Here is a 13,724-nt window from a genome sequence, read left to right as displayed (position 1 = left end):
CCGGTCCGTAAGAGGCAGTGAGGTATAGCCTCCAGACTCCCGCCATCTTGCCGCTCCGAGGCCTCCCAGGGGAATCGCCAAACGGACGGATCTGGAGGTAAGGGGACCCCCATCCGCACTCACAGACTGTCCCCCTAAACTCCTAGCACGGTCCGGAGGCTGCGCCGAGCTCCGGGGACACCCGTAGCGGCCGCGGTCTGGTCCGGCCTAGTAAGGCCTGCGGATCCCTGCTCTCTCCTGAAGCCCTATCCCCACCGAGGGACGTCGTGATCGGTCCGGCCCAAACCTGACCGCAAGCCTCCTTCCCTCATCTGTGTCCTCAAACCCCCTGGTCCCTCCCAGGGCCTGGGATACTGCCGGAGATTGCCTGCCTGGCTCAGCCAAAAGACTAGGTAGCTTGGTGTTTTTTTTTTTTTTTTTTTGAAAGCCTATGGCGTGCAAAACACACCCAAAAACTTCACCCGGTGCATAAAAAATGTGCACACACATAAAGAGTGCTCACAAAAAAGTGCAACGGGTACACAAGACGTGCCAATTCCCTGATCCCCCGGGGCGTTAGGCTCCTGCGGGGACAAAGGTACTTACTATGGTCTATCTGGCCGAAACCAGACAGACCCCGTTCTCTGGAGGGCCTGCCGAAACAGGACCCACCCAAGTACTAGGTGGCGCTCCCCCGAAGGGAGACCCCATGAGAGAGGGCGAACTAAGCCAAAAGGCCATGTCCACCCCTTCCCAAGACTTTCAGGGCTGGCCCGAGGACCCGCATCCTTACTCATCACACAGTGGGACAAACGTGACAAAAACAAGACGTGAGACTACACAGGTTTCAATCAAAAATAAATAAAAAGTGGGGGAAGGGATAGTGGAGAGGAGAGTGAAAAGAAGTGGCCATTGTTTAACACAATGACCAGGCCCTCCGGCCAGGAATAAAAAATTCCTCTGGTCCTAGCCAAAAGGCCCGGCCCAAGAGGCAGGTGCAAAAAAAGCTGTGTTATGGTGCAGTGACCGTGGTGCCCAAAATCAAAGTGACTCCCACTCACAGTGATCTTAAGGCACCCCTGGACTGCCACTCCAGGGGCACTACTCCATAGGCTTTCAAGACCTACCCTGGCCCACAGCCCAGACCACAGCAGCCCCCACCGCAGACAGAAAAGGCATGAGGTTCAGGAAGCTTGGTGAGAGCCCTTGCCCCGAAGGCTCCACCGTCACTCCCATCACCCCTTCCAGTTTCACATTTGGGTAAATGGATACTAGCCACTCCCCCCCTCCAGCAAAAGGGGAGTAAGCGTTCTCCTACCCAAATAACTGTCAGCAGCTAGAGCTACCACAATCCAGGCCAGAAGGCCAGGGACCCGACCCTTCGGCCAGACCAAAATGCAGCACCCATCCCCACCAGGAGCACCCTTCCAGACGGCTCAGACTCAACCATTGGCCGGTCCCCAGTATACTTTCGGGCAACTCGGCGTAGTCCCTGCTGAGTATCGCCTTTCCAGGTACTATGACACCATTGGATTTGCTGGCCCTCCCCAACGAGAGTGACACAGCGCCTCCTCTGGAAACTGATAAGAACAGATTTTTTTTTTTTTTTTTTCTCCACTCAGATTGAATCACATAAACTCAGCAAAAACAAACACACGAAACTTACACTGAGCTGTGTTCCGTTCGTCATAGTGGCGTAGACAGTATCAAAAAGGATAAAATCATTTAATTAAAAAAACCCTCTATACATTATTCATAAGGAACAAATACACACCACACTTAACCTTCACCCACCCGCCACCTAACAAAATTCCAGAAACCATCCGCCTCTTCCACCCCCATACTTCTTCTTTCTACCGCCAATACAAAAAACATTTTTGCCATCACCCAATCCACACAATCTTTTTCAAGCAATACCATTTTCTTTTTTACCAAGGCACATCGAGATTCCCACAACACTTCTCTTATGACAGCAGACAAGACAAACATCTTACGTTGCTTTCCTTTGCCACCTCCCACCACACCAAGAACACCAGACTCAAAAGACACTCCATCAATCCCCACCACCCGTTCCACAAAACCACACAGCAAACTCCAAAAATTCCTTGCAAAAAAGCACTCCCAAAATAAGTGTCTCACAGTCTCAGTCCCAGCACAACCTTCCCTAGGGCACACCTCCCTCCTTACCAAGTCTCTAGACTTTAAAAAGGACATTGTAGCCAAGCAATTGTGCAGCGACAACCATACCACCTCCCTCTGTTTGTTTGTAATGCCCTTAAATAATAAATTCTTCCACACAGTCTCCGCTCTCTTAAGATTTAAACCAAAAATATTCGTCGGCAGCTCATCCTTTCTCAACCATGCCCATAATGTTTCTTTCTTCCGAGAGCCTTCCCCCAATTCCTGCAAATGATTTTTCTTAAAAAAGGCAGACATTTTTAAATAGTACACAGGGGATATCATTGACATTGGCCTAGTCAGATCCCTTCCACACCACCCCCACCTCAGTAACGGCCATCCGATCAGGTAGCGCATTAACGCTGCTGTTTTCCCTCCTGCCAAAAAAGTTCTGAGATGAACCATCCACCACTGGACCTCTAGAAAACGTCCAATATTAGGGAAGTTATACCCACCCTGTTGTACTTTCTTCATAACCACCTCTCTGGCAACCTTCTCCATCTTAGAACCCCAAAAAAACATAAACAACATTCTTGTAATCTTCTGAACCCACCTCTTGTTTGGAGGAAAGATTACAGAAAAGTACATTAACAAGGGGAGAATCACCGCCTTGGTAATCAAAGTTTTGCCAGAGAGAGAAAGTTTCCTAGTTTTCCACAAACTTAGTTTTTTACAGACCTTTTCCACCCCTTTAGCCGTGTTTACCTGGTTCACCAAGTTTCTCTCGAAGTGCACTCCTAACACCTCCATCTCCTGCACACTCTTCAGCTTACACTTAGATACCTCACAAGAGCCACTTAACACACAGATACAACTTTTTTCCCAGTTAACACGCAGACCAGAAATAGCACCAAATATACCAAGTTGCAGCTCTGCTCTTGCCGTATCCCTTGTCGAATTACAGAGAAAATTGACGTCATCCATATAGCAAAGGGTTTTAACCGGCTCATTCCCACCTCCTGGTACAAACATACCCTTAAAACACTTATCCTTCCACACATGTCTTAGGAGAGGTTCTATTACGCAAATGAATGCGACTGGTGACAAGGGGCACCCCTGCCTCACCCCAGACATCACTCTGACCTCTTCGGACAAACCACCATTAACGAGGATCTGGCTACTAATTCCTTGGTATAGACATTCTACCACTTTCACAAACTCTTCAGGGATCCCCATCTGCCTCAATACTATGAAGAGAAACTTATGAGCCACACGGTCATAAGCCTTCTCGAGGTCAATGCTTGCCACCGCCAAAGGCAAATTGTTGCATTGAGCATAAAACACCAGGTCCCTCGAGAGGATCAGATTATCGGAAATCCTCCGCCCAGGCACAGCACAGACCTGCCACTCTCCAATAACACTTCCCACTACTCTCCTCATTCTGTCCGCCAGGACTTTAGCTACAATCTTGTAATCGCTATTGAGCAGGGATATCGGTCGCCAATTCTTGATGTCACGCTGGTCACCTTTCTTTTTATACAGTAGTGTAATGATACCTTTCTTCATTGATTCTGAAATCCTCTTCTCCTTTATACAGGTCCTTATAACCTCACACACATCGTCCTTCAGGGTTGACCAAAATTCAACATAAAAATCCACAGGTAAACCGTCCCCACCAGGAGTCTTGTTTTTCTTCATCTTCATCACCACATTCTCCACCTCCTCTTCCTCCACCGGGTCTAGCAACATCTCCGCATCTTCAGTCTTCAAATTCCCCCTCACCACCTCACAGTACTCCCGCATTTCTTCTTCTGTTGCACCACCTCCGCCACCATACAATTCAACGTAAAAGGACCTAATGGACTCCACCATTCTTTCCCCGCTCACCTCCTCCTCGCCATCCAAAACAGACTCGAACATCTTCCTTGGCCCAAAGGATTTCTTAAAAAAATACGCAGAGCACTGCTCGTCCTCCTCCATCTCTTGCACTTTGGATCTAAAGATAATCCCCTTCCCGCGATCCTTAAGCATAGCATTCCGTGCCTCCCGTACTTCTCTCAACTCCTCCTCCACCTCCACCCCCAGTCTCTTACATCTAAATAGGAAATGCATCCTGTCCACCAACCTCCTCGTATCTTCACGCTTTCTTCCAGCCGCCTCCACACCCAACTTCTTAAAGAAAATACTTATCCTGACCTTTGCCCAATCCCACCACTCCAGAACATCCCTGAAGCTATGCTTCTTGAACTTGAGCCACTCATAAAACTCATTGAATTTAACAGCAACCCCCTCCTCCTTCAAACAAGAACAATTAAGTTTCCATGCACCCCTCCCACACATCCTAGTACCATCAAAAAGGAAGGAACAAGTAAGCAAGGCATGGTCCGAAAATGACACTAAAACAGTCTGATATCCAGTGATCTTTAAGGCAGGAGAAGCAAACATAAAATCTATCCTCGAACGTACTGACCCTTTGTCTGAAAAAAAGGTAAAGGAGATATCATTCCCCTGTACCACACAGGCAGCATCTTGAAAATGAAGATCCCAAACTATTTCGTTCAACACTTTAGATGTTACATCAGCACTGTTTCCCTCACTCACACCCTGCCTTTCCTCACTTCTTCTCACACAGTTAAAATCTCCAACTAACATTGTTGGGATTCTACCGGGCAACCACATTTTGAGCACTTCCAAAAATTTCACACGCTCCTTTTTTTCAGCAGGTGCATAAACATTAATAATTCTTATTTTACTCCCAGCCACCTCCAAGACAACTATCTGCATCCTCCCCGGCACCACCACCTCATGCGACACACACTGGACATACGGATTTTTCACGAGAATCCCAACCCCTTCATTCCTAAATTCACATACAGGGGACCACATAGATATACCATATTTCCATTCATCACATAAAATCCGTTCATTACCACACTCCTGCAGACAAATTATATCAGACTGAATCCTCTCTAGATAATCAAAGACAGCCGCCCTCCTCCACCCTGAACATATACTTCTTACATTAATCGAACTCACAGTCAAAGCCATCATGAGGAAAAACCCAAAGATTTGCACATCCATTACAAAAACTATAAGTGATGCCTAGCCTCTTCCATCCCTTTCCTTGCTACATTAGCGTAGGTTAACCTCTTCCTCCCAAATGGAGAACTGGCAGACTCGGAACCCGAGCCTCCATCAGGAAAGGGTAGACCTTCCACCCCCTCCCCTGCCCCTTCCTCCCGTCCCCTCTTTATAGAGGACTGAGAAGTCTCGTCCATAGCAATCATTAGCCGCTGTCCACATTCAAGACTCTCATCACTGTCCATCTCCTCGTTCTCATCATCTTCTTCCTCCTCTTCCTCTTCTTCTGATGACAAACCACTCATCAACTCTGATAAGCGTCCCGGACTTATAAGTACCTCACTCCTCCGTTCCTCCACCGGTCCCCCATCCTCCTGCCTCACCGGGGCATCCTGCACCTCCTGACAATCTGGAACTGTCCCACCTTCCCCTACCACAGTACCAAGACTCCCAGGGTCCGCACTAGCTCCTGCCACCACCTCACCAGTAGCAGGGCCAGCAGCGCCTTCCCTGCTCATCGCCTTTTCCTGCTTAGTAGGTACAGCATCATTGGCCTGGTGCTCCGAGGATGCAGCAGGCCGCTCCGCATCAGCGGACCCAGCACTACCACCTTCCCTCCGAGCCTCAGCTCGCTGCCTCTGCTGCGCACGTCTGGCCTGGGTCTTATTCAGTACATCATGGAATTCCGCTTCACTCTTAGCAGCAAAATATTCTTCGCATTGCCTCGCAAGGTGACCTGGTCTTTTGCAAATATCACAGATTCGTGTATGCTTACATTCTTTCGAAGGATGGTCCTCGTTACCGCAAAATCTACACTTAATATTGCGCTCACAGTCCCCGCTTGCATGCCCGTAGACACAGCACTTCCTACAATAAACCGGCTGCCCAGGGTAAAAGAGGAACCCCCTCTCACCCCCTATGTTGAAAACAGCCGGAGGCCTTCTCACCCCACCAACACAGCCAAGATCAGTCCGAAATCTTCCATAGAACCTGTACTTTCCAGACCAAATTCCAAACTTGTTCAGTACCTTGTCACCACCCCTTAATTCTTCGCAGTAATTTTTCAAAAAGGCCCTAACCAAGTTCACATCCGAAAACGGGTTGTACATATGGACAATAATAGCCTTTTCTTCCTGCATAAAAAGTGGTATAACATCCATTTTCTGTAAAAATTCATTCTCAGCACTCCTCATCTTCTCGTAGACCTCCCAGCATATCTCAACAGAAAGAAAGGTAATGTCATATAACCTTTGTTGCGGAAAATCCTGTAAGCAAACAATATCTCTTACCCTGAGGTTGAGAAATCCCATCAACACGTCCACCACGATAGTCCTCAGATTGATCTCTCCCTTGAATTCAGGTTTAATCAAAAACCGAATGGAATCCCGCATCCCACGGACCGCCATTTTTGTACCGGATGGTACCTCGCCTCTTCCTCCGACACAGGGTACCCCCGAAGGGGCCCCAACCGCTGACACCGACTCGCCTTAAGAAGGGCGATCGCTCCTCGTTGTCTGGGGACTAGGCCTCGGGCCAATAGCAGCAAGGGGGGGCCCTCCGAAAAGGGACGCTCCCCCCAAGGCCGACCTCCGGGTACCCCAGACACCTCTTGACCAAGTCACACACAGTAAAACTGCACTGGATCTTAGCCAAAAGGCCGAGAAGCAATTAGCAATAATCACGCCTCAGTTGAGCCTCATTGGCTATGATACTGCCACTGCGCAAAGGTAGCTTGGTGTGCTCCACTAGCTGCTGCCTCTGCCACACTGTCCTGGACCTTCTGCACACAGGCATCCCTAATACATCATCCATCATACCTGGCCTCAGCCTGCTTGTTACAGTGAGGGAAGAGGCTACAAGTGATTATTGACTATGCTACAATACCCAACTGGCCATTTCTTCACGGAACATTAGGGACCACTTCCCCCAACTATCACCCCCCCACCAATACTATACAAATCCACAGGGCTACCGACTAACGGCCCCATCATGTCTAATAAAATCCTTTCCCTTGCTATGTAAATCACTGCCTATGAGGGGCGCATACGCGCGAGCGGGGGTAATAGAAGTCTGATCCCTCCGTTCCGCGCCATCGGAAACCGTTACCCGGCCTAATACAACATAGCCGATACAAGGAGGGGAACACTGTACCTTACAGGATAGAGGAATACCTGGAGCCACAAGCGGTGATGTACCGCTCCACAAAAAATAAGCTAAAAAACCGGCAGAGCAACAGCAAATCTCCAGCCCCAGCCAAAAGCAAATCCAATCCTCCTGAACCTGATGAGGACACACAGGTCTCTGAACTGGGACAGGAATCCCCCGCCGAAAGTCTCCATCTCTTTCCCACGGACCACGTAAGTCCTCACCCTGCTGACTCTGATGCCATGCTAGCCAAGTTCCGCAGCATTGTTAGAGATGAGATAGCGGCGGCCTCCCGAAAGCTTTCCTCAGATCTGGTCCGCGGCCTCAAGGAGATAGGCCACCGCACCAATCAATTGGAACGCCGCATGGACTTGGTCACCACTGTGTTGGAAGGCCATGAGGAGGAGGTAGACAGAATGTCCGCAGAAATAGACGCTCTCAGAGATAAATTAGAGGACGCGGAAAATAGGGCCCGCAGGGACAATCTTCGTATCCGCGGCATCCCCGAAACGGTCACTGACCTGCAGGGAACAGCCACAGCTTTTTTCCAAGAACTGGCTCCTGAGATTCCGGTGGACAGGCTGGAATTTGACCGCATCCACCGGTCACTGGCCCCTAAACCCTCCGAAGGTCCCCCGAGGGATGTTATCATCAAATTCCATTATTATAGGACCAAGGAGAAGCTCTTACAGTCTGCCCGAGAGCAGCGGGATATCTCTTTCCAAGGCAACCCCCTCCAAATATTCGCGGACCTCTCGCCGGTCACCATTGCCAGGCGCCGAGGTGTTAAGCCTTATCTCCAAGTTCTACAATCCCATCAGATCAAGTACAGGTGGGGGTTCCCCTTTAAACTTTCTTTCTCCCACCAGGGTCGCCAGTTCCATGCCACCTCCCCATCAGGCCTAAAACAGCATCTCCAGGATCTGCAACTAGACATCCCTCTGTCCCTACCTGATGCCCAGGCTTCACATTCCCGACCAGGCCCCGCCAGACCTTCTCGTCAATCTTCTCAAGCATCACAAAGATCACAATCTGGATCCCAGGCGCTGCGGGACTTGCAGGCCCAACGTTTCCAACAAGCCAATAACGGATGAAAGTCCCCATCCTCCCTTGATGTGCATTTCACTTGTTTTTTTTTTTTTTTTTATGGTCGCTTACCCGGTGTGCTACTGACTGTTCTTGTTCTAAATTCCAACCTAACTTGAGGAGCCCAGCAGCTTGTCTTGGAGGACGTCCCCCTGCCGTAACTTTGCCCTATTGAGTTGACTACTGCTTGGCTGGGGTGGGCGTTGCCCGACTGTAGACTGCCCCGCTTGTGAGATGGCGGTCCCGGGCATGGACCACCCCATATGGGGTCCCCTGTTGGGTCTCCGGCACTGGTCTGCCCCCCAAACCACTTCTACCGTGCAGGTGGCTCTCGTGGAGTGGAGGGTTCATCAGGCGTAAGACATCACTTTCAAGACCTGTTGGGGTGGGGGGAGAAGGGTAAATGGCTTTAGGCTAGGGACACGCCTCCACTGACTGTTATGTAGGTTGGTTGTTTTTGATTACACACCGAGGCCCTTCACTCCTGTTCAGTGGAGTGATAGGGCTGGCGCTTTGACTTTGATGTGGGGTCCCGACCCGCCTTCTGGGGTGGATGGTCCTGTGGCTGTCGCCCCTGGGGGCGGGGGGGACTCCCGCATCTACACCTTCAAATATCAATAACGCATTGAGGTTCTCATACTGTAATTCATTTTAAGCTACTTATATTGATGCTATTTCTAAGTATTGTTTAAATTCTATGTTCATTTTGTTTAACTTGATTCTATTATCTTCACTATAGGTCGGTGGTTCCGACGGACCACTGCTCCCCTCAAAAGTTGCCACCTGGCTAAGATACTTGTCTTGGCTATGGTCCCACCCCATTGTGGGCCCTGTTGCCCACGACGTGATACGTCAATGTACACACTACATACTATTCTCAGAGTTGTTCTCGGTATTCCTATATCTTATGTTCTTTCCTATTCTTACTATTCTTCTCTCTCCTTTCTCTCCCTTTCCCCATTCCCTCGGACCCTGGGGTGTGCGGATGGAGTAATCCATAACGTCACATCTCAGACCCAATGACCCTTCATTGGTTGTCCCTGAACGTTCAGGGCATGAATTCCCCCCAAAAATGGGTTAAGGTTTTTAACTACCTTAAGCAACAAAAAATAGACATTGCCTGTTTGCAGGAAACACACTTTTCCTCCTCCTCCTGCCCCAAATATTTCACGGCAAACTATCCCTAAGTCTATATGGCTAATGGTCCCACTAAACAGAGAGGGGTTCTTATAGCTATACATAAATCAATCCCGTTTATCTGTAACAAGCAGATAGCTGACCCTAATGGTAGATACCTTCTCCTGCAGGGTTCTGTTCAGGACAATGAAGTAACTATTATGACTTATTACGCCCCGAATGACAATCCGGGCCCATTTCTGTCTCATATCTGCTCCTTGTTGCAGGTCCACCAGAGAGGCACCCTCCTGATGGCGGGTGATTCTAATGTGACGCTCAATCCTGCCCTTGATAAATACCCAGCGGATCATAAAGCTCCCTCCCTTGCTTCAAAAAAAGTCTTGCTAACCCTACAAAATCTTGATTTAGTGGACATACGGCGAGAGCTTCATCCCATGGGCAGGGACTACACACACTATTCCCATCCTCATCACTCCCATTCTAGAATCGATCATTCGTTTGTGTTACGGAAACATCTCCCATTAATAGAATCGGTCTCGATTTTAGCAGTCCCTTGGTCAGATCACGATCCTGTTCTAACCGTCTGTCGCTCCCTACATAGCAAACCACAACATGCTCCATGGGTGATAAATGACTCACTTTTATCCTTCAAACCGATCCTCGGTGAAATCCAAGAAGCTTCTGCAGAATACTTTAGACTCAATGCAGGTTCTGTCTTGTCCCCAATAACACTATGGGAGGCTTATGAAGCTGTCCTCCAGGGTCTCCTTATTAGAATAGCGTCCCAACGCAAAAGAGAAAGGATTCAGGCCCGACGCAAGTTAGAGCAGAACTTGGAGGACCGCTCGGCGGCCTTTAAGTTAACCCCCACCCCTGCTAATCGCAGATCTTTAGACAAAGCCCGTACAGACTTGGATCTATGTCTGACAGACGAAGTGGACCATTCCTTACGTTGGGCCCGCTAAGGCAAACAAACCCAATGCTCAGTTGGCCAATAGGCTACGCACTTTTACCCCAAAATTTACCCCCATAACCTTGCGCACCCGCCATAACATCCTCACGGGGAGCCCCCAGAGGGTCTTGGAAGAATTCTGCCATCACCTTACCAAACTTTATTCCCCCCCAAATCATTCTTCAATGCAGGGCCTGAATGCTTTCTTAAAAGAGTTATCTCTACATTCCCTATCCAAACCCCACATCTCTCTAATGGACCGAGATATAGAGGTCTCTGAGGTTCTTCAGTGCATTAAGGAATTGAAAGTGGGCAAAAGACCAGGCCCAGACGGTTTCACTGCTTTGTATTATCGAAAATTTTCAGAGGTTCTGGCCCCACACCTAGCGGCTATGTATAACTCGGTCAAAGGAGGTCACACATTTACACCAGATTTGCTCTCTTAGACTCCTTCGCCTCATTCTCAGGCCTTTCAGTTAATCCGGCAAAATCTAAAGCGATGTCTATCAACCTTCAGGCCCTGGAAATAGAATCCCTACAATTGGCATTCTCATTCCAGTGGTTAACCTCATTACCCTATTTGGGTATTAAACTTACTCCGAGATACTCGGGATTATACCAAGCCAATTTTCCTGGAGACTATGCTTGCCTCTTGGTCCACACTCCCGATTTCTTGGTTCGGCAGAATAGCGACAGTACGCATGACGTACCTCCCTAAATTACTCTATTATTTTAGAGTTCTGCCAGTCCATGTGCCCCCCCATATCATTCGAATACATCAACGTAAAATTATGCAGTTTATATGGGGCCCTAAGAAACCCAGGATCAAGAGGCAGGTACTTTACGCACGCAAAATCAATGGTGGCCTTTCAGTTCCTAATTTACTAGCATATTATACGGCTGCGGGTATTGCCCCAATATCTCACCTCCATGAGAAACAACAAATGCCACTATGGGCCACCATGGATTTAGTTGACGCACACCCAACACCTCTAGCTTCTCTTCTGTGGCTTCCTAAAGCACATCGCCCCTCTACCATTGGTCCCTGTCTGGCTCACTCCCTTAAACTGTGGGATGCGGTCAAGTACTCAGCAGGCCTAATTTCTCCTAATCTCCCATTACTTCACCTCCTCCACTGCCCTTTATTTCAACCAGGTTGTGATAATCCATTGCAGTTTAAATGGTGGTCTGATAACGGCTATCCATTCGTTATTCACCCCAACCAAGATCATCCCTTTCGCGGCTTTACGTTCCTCACACGATATCCCCCTTAAGGAACATTATAGTTATCTGCAAATTAGGCATTTTCTCCAACAGCTTACAAAATCCCAATCGGCCCCTTTTACCATGACCCCATTTGAAAGTCTTTGTAGATCGCGCCCCCAATCCTCGGGTCTGATTTCCCTCATATATATTGCTATAATTAATTCCAAGACGCCACCATTGAGACCTTATCATCTTCAGTGGGAGGCCGAACTCGGAAAACAATTAGACCTGGAGGATTGGCAAGGTATGACTATTATGCTATCCAAATGCTCTAAGAATGTTCTCTTCCTGGAGAACGCCTACAAAGTCTTCTATAGATGGTACTATACCCCGGCTAGATTAGCAAGCTTCATCCCATCTTATTCCCCCCTCTGTTTTCGTGGGTGCTCACAGGAGGGCACGATGGCGCATATCTGGTGGACCTGCCCCAGGGTTTGCAGATTATGGGTCAGAGTATACGCACTACTACGCAATCTTTTTAATACCACTATAAAGCGGGACCCTTTTGAGGCCCTCTTATGGAAACCAATTGCAGAACTTCTTCGTCCTGAACGCCAACTAGCAGCACATATTTTTACCGCAACTAAATTGACCATAGCAAGGGCCTGGAAAACTCCGAACCTCAGTTTTGAGGCAGTTAAAAATTGTGTGAATGATATCATGGTAAACGAGAAACTTACGGCCATATTATTGGACATGCATGATAAATTCCTCAGGATATGGCAACCCTGGGTGATCCATAATCGTCCATCAAGATTTGACCTAACGCTTCTTTCCCTATAATGAGCCTCCGTCCCCCCCCACCCCAGGGTCCTCCCCCCTCTTTTCCCACCCCCCTCTCTCCCACTTTCAATTCCTCTTTCCTTTTTCTTATTCAGGCCCTTGGGCTTAAGTCTACAGAGAATGCATACTTATGGTAGCGAAGAGGAGGAAAAAAAAGCAAAAAAGGACAGAGAAAAAAATTACTCATATAAAGCTACATTATCTTTTTTGAGGTTAATCGATTTAATTTGATTTTGTTTCTGTTTTTTTCCTTTATTATCTATGCAATGTTACGTATTACAATAACATCTCGCTAGACATCCTTTAAATGTTCAAGAGTGTTTGCAAACATAATATTCTGTGTTTGCAGTTTACTGCTAGGCTAGTAAACACGAGATGAAGACTCTTCTTAGTATGTCGCCTGGCCTCGGCCTTGAGCGGCCTGAGACCTGGCTTAAATCTTTGAATGTCAGTATTACCTGCCGGATACCGGCAGTTTTATACCTGTTAATTCTAGATGTATCCATCACTGTTTTGTACTATTCTGTTGATATATATTTTCAATAAAACTCTTTGTACAAGAAAATCACCACAGACAGGGAGATGGGCGGAGCCTAGCTGAGCAGACATGCATTGTTAGAGCTCCGCACCGCTGAGGAGAGAAGAGAAGGACAAAGCGGAGCCTGCAGGCTCAAAAGGTATCCATTTGAACCTTTTTGCCCCAGGGAACAAACTGTGAAAGTTTGGGCAGGGAATATGGTACTGGGAGGAAGCCGTGGCAGAAATAAAAATCACCTCACAAAGAGCTCACAGGCACTCACTGCAACTAAAGCAGCTCCAGTCACCTCACAAGATACAGCATCAGGGCGCTCTCACAGACAGAAAATGTCACAGCAAGACTCTCCATTTGAGTCAGATACAGAACAAATCCTCTCACAAACTTCTCCACAAGCCTCCTCAGCATCCCCAGTAATATTATTACAGTTTGAAAAGATGCTTCATAAGGCTTTAAAACAAACCTCAGACCAAATAACAAAAAGCCTAACCAAAGAAATAAGAGAGCTGGGAAACCGCACCGCAGCCCTAGAAATAAAAATGGATGAAATTGAAATTACAACCCAAGTAAATATAACAGAATTGGAACAATTAAAAGAAGAGAATTTAATACTTCAAACTAAGCTCGAAGATTACGAAAATA

The 13,724-nt window shown here is 47.9% G+C and overlaps 1 pseudogene; it reads right to left on the bottom strand.

Moving 5' to 3' along the window:
• Window positions 1-6,842: 6,842 nt before the first annotated feature.
• On the bottom strand, window positions 6,843-6,907 carry LOC141142028 (U4 spliceosomal RNA; annotated as a pseudogene).
• Between the last annotated feature and the right edge of the window lie 6,817 nt (window positions 6,908-13,724).

This window comes from Aquarana catesbeiana, linkage group LG04 (genome assembly GCF_042186555.1).
Source record: "Aquarana catesbeiana isolate 2022-GZ linkage group LG04, ASM4218655v1, whole genome shotgun sequence".
Lineage (NCBI taxonomy): Eukaryota > Metazoa > Chordata > Amphibia > Anura > Ranidae > Aquarana > Aquarana catesbeiana.
Note: the sequence above shows the minus strand (reverse complement) of the source record. Positions and strands in the feature narration are given on the sequence as shown.